The 3921-nt window shown below is 42.8% G+C and overlaps 1 protein-coding gene across 2 annotated transcripts in view; it reads right to left on the bottom strand.

The window, feature by feature from the left end:
* Positions 1–1129: 1129 nt before the first annotated feature.
* The window catches only part of LOC143284103 (sushi domain-containing protein 2-like), a 62159-nt gene continuing 59367 nt past the window's right edge, over positions 1130–3921 (bottom strand). For both annotated transcript variants that reach the window (XM_076590748.1, XM_076590747.1), the window contains exon 21: positions 1130–3921. This exon is cut by the window's right edge and continues 502 nt beyond it. The gene's annotated coding sequence lies outside the window, so the exon portion shown is untranslated.

Below are 3921 nucleotides of genomic sequence, written 5' to 3'. Positions count from 1 at the left end.
TACAAAAAAAAAAAGAAAAGATATTGATCAGTGGAATGGATTCTTAACACAGAATTATAAACTTTCTCGATTTCTTTCTTCTTTTTTTTTCCTTTTTCTTTTTGTAATCCTGCACTTAATCATACAGCATACAGTGTAAATGGCACACGCATATGGTAACCGAACCAAAAGCAATTTTCCATATAACACGATAGACTTTTCAAAACAATGCTGTTACAGCTCAGACACGCAACACTTTACACTAACTCTAATGATTCCATCTTAAACCATACGTTATACTTAAGCTAATAAATCATTAATCTGCCGTATGTCGCTATAACATGCAACATACTGCACTAAAGCAGTTAAAGCACACTACACATTGCACTGTTAATGCTGTTAAACTACAACATGCTACACAATGCATGAAAAGATTAAAGCTTAAAATTCCCATACCCTTCTACAGCCAAGGGGGTAATAATAGGGAAGTTGTGCATACGCTTTCGTCGGATGCATTTCGTGGCTTGCAGAGCGACAAAAAGGTCATATGACGTCACGGGCAGCCCACCACCGTGACTGCCTTTCTTCGGACAACTTTTCGGCAGAATTCGATCACATCATCAGGCGATTTCCACTACGATATCTTAGTATTTCGGTGACCAAGAAAAACCACCAATGGAGACGAGCATACGCACGCGGTTCTCGCTAAAAAACAAAACAAAAAACAAAACAAAACCGACGAAAGCGTGAGTACAACCGCCCTACTTTGATTATCCACTGTGTCTTGGAGCACTGCATTGAAACGCGGGGACCTAATCCTTTCCTCACCTTCCGCCGTTTCAACCTTCCCCCAACTGAAGTCAGGTACTCATTTACACCTGTGTGGAGTGAGGAAAATCGGAGTCAAGTGCCTTTCTTCAGGACAGAACACCATGCTGAAACGGGGGCTCGAACCCTGACCACTGGTGAACATGGGATCAGAAATCCAACGTCTGACCGAGTCTGTCACGACTCCTCCTTCAGTGCATTAACTCTCTCCCCGCCAAGTTTCTGTGTGGAAAACGCTCCCAAGCGCCAATTTTTTTTTTTTTTTTTTTTTTGCTGCCCCGTCAACTGCACCGTTTCAGTGGCATTACTCCCACGCCGCTCATTTAGATTCCCCCATACACGGCCACACCCGGGTCTGTCCGTCGTAGTTCCAGCGTCGGCAGTCCACAGGGAACCATCGATGTTAGGTTGCCAAGAGGCCACACACCAGAGGAGACCCTGCACTGCTGCTGAGTCACTTCGGTGGTGTTCAGTAGTGCCTCTTCTGTTTTAACGTACTTAGGACACCACCTACTAAGCCCCATACTAACGACAATAATGGCTCTGTCGCGGAGTCAGACTGAGTGAGCGTCCCTCCCAGAGTGGAGACCGCCACCACGTCCCTCAAGCAACAGCCCTCCATGAATCTGCCGACACTGACGACATTGACAGGACTCACCCCAAGCACGGAAGTGGAGGGGTATCGAAACTGAGGTCACCATGAGAGCAGGGCATGATAGGCCACAGACTTTGAGACTATTTTGTTTCTATTGATGACGATGAAGGAGGAGGAGGATGACGATGATGATGACGATGTTGCTATGGAGGTCCATTTTGGTTTGGGACTGCGTGACAAGGCTGTACTCTACGCTTCCTGTCATAATGATATCCCGGCGTTAACCAGGCCCGAGAGATACAGACACTTGCAGTGTTGGTCAGGTAATTTGAGCAACACACCCAAAGACGCATCCTTGAAGTGGATGACACTCGACTGTGTGGTCCCAGTCTCCCCATTTAAGCCCACAGCACACTCAGCTCTGGGTAGGAGCCGGCCACGGGCCGAAAAACCCACCTCCGCTGGGATTCGAACCCGCGTCCTTCCAGCCTTCAGTCCGCGACGCTAACCACTTCGCCACGGCGGCTGGTAAGCGCCAAATATTTTAGATACGATGCTCTCAGTCACAGACTTCCGTTCATGTAAAACCAGCACAATGGACTTGTTCATTTCAAACCTAGTCAGGGGACAAAGGTTAGTCATTGATCTGTTGGTGGGAAACTGGTTGCAGTTGTCAAGCATTGTTACAATGGGAAAAATGTCTTGTTAACATGACCTCCATGTCGACTGAAGTTGCCTATGGCAGTGCACTGTCTAGTTAACCAAAGTTAACCTATGGCGGTGAAAGTGTTAAAGCTGCTGTACATTCCTTTGTCATGTCTTGCGCTATGATTTTCTTGCACTATGTGTGATAAATGAAGGTTTTCCTGTCCATACAAGCAGGCTACGCTAAGGTCGATACATGGCAAGACGGCAGGGGGTATACGTTAAAAAAAAAGTTAACAAACCAAAACGTACACATCCAATGAACAAGCATTCAGGTGGATCAACATAAACCACTCAGACACGACAGGAAAAAAGCATCCATTGATATGTTTTATAACAGAACACACAACTGCAACTGCAGGACATTTTAAAAAAAATCATCGTCAAAAAGAATTCACAATCACTCTCTCATGAAAGTAATCAGTTTTGTGAGGTTGAACATAATATGATTGAATCGCACAAAAGTACACACACACCACAGTAAACTAATGATGATAAACCAATTGTGCATGATTTCGAAAAGTGTTCTCATTGCAATAACCAATGTCGCAAACACGCATACAGATTACAAAAAAAGGATAAAAATTATAAATATATTAAGCATTGTACTTTCTATAAAAAGTGTAATATTACGACAAAACATCACATTGTTCTCTACAAATTCATACACCTGGAATTAAACTGAAATGACATTAAAAAACATGATTCTTGTATTTCAAAAATAGAACAGAATATGTAAGTTTAAAGGCACCACCCCTAGCGAGCTGATTAAATGTCAGGCATACAAGTACTATACTCGAAAAATACGACATATACGATTATAATTATAGAGTTCGCAAAAAGCTAAAGACCATTCAAACACTTGCATAATCTTCTTCTTTGGGCATGGCGATATGACGCGGTATTTTTAGCAAACAACGGTGATTGCAGTGAGTACCACGAACAACCAGAAGTGCTTTCTCACACATGCTCTGCCAAAGAAAACCCGCGGCCATCGTTGTAAAAAAAAAAAAAAAAAAAAAAATCGGCCATTACATCGATTTTTTCAAACGCATTTTTCAAGCTATCTCACCAGTGCCGTTTTGTTTCTAAACCGGTTAATAATATTGTGACAATAATTTTTATTTTATACTATACCTTTCTTCCCCTTCAATCTTTTATTCTATCTTTTATTTGCCTTCTTTACGGCGTTCAAGAGGAGAAGAAATGAGGAAGTATTTTAGTGAGGTTGCAAAATTCTATGTATCTGTAGCATTTCACAATGTGGTCAACAGTAAAAATCCACGTGTAACACTATTTTCCACATGGCTCGCACAATCATTACAATATTTTTAACCAAATAACTTTTTGTTTTCACATCTTCGAAACGAAACCAAATGGAAAGAGTACAGCGGAAGAAATGTGGATATTGCATAAAGATTTCGTTTTGCCCCATCCAAACAATCTTCCATCTGTCATGAATTAGACACCACACACGGGGTGCGAAGAGAACGCCAGACATGACGGGCCCAAAAGCCGAGTAGTTAAAATGTTGGAATTTCAATCTGAGGGTCCCGGGTTCGAATCTCGGTTATGCTGCCTGGTGGGTTAAGAGTGGAGTTTTTTTTTCCGATCTCTCATGTCAACATATGTGCAGACCTGCCAGTTCCTGAATCCCCTTCGTGTGTATACGCACGCAGAAGATCAAATACGCACGTTAAAGATCCTGCAATCCATGTAAGCGTTGGGTGGGTTATGGAAACAATAACATTCCCAGCATGCACACCCCCGAAAACGGAGTATGGCTGCCTACATGGCTGGGTAAATATACAAAG

This window comes from Babylonia areolata, chromosome 7 (genome assembly GCF_041734735.1).
Source record: "Babylonia areolata isolate BAREFJ2019XMU chromosome 7, ASM4173473v1, whole genome shotgun sequence".
NCBI classification, from domain to species: domain Eukaryota; kingdom Metazoa; phylum Mollusca; class Gastropoda; order Neogastropoda; family Buccinidae; genus Babylonia; species Babylonia areolata.
Note: the sequence above shows the minus strand (reverse complement) of the source record. Positions and strands in the feature narration are given on the sequence as shown.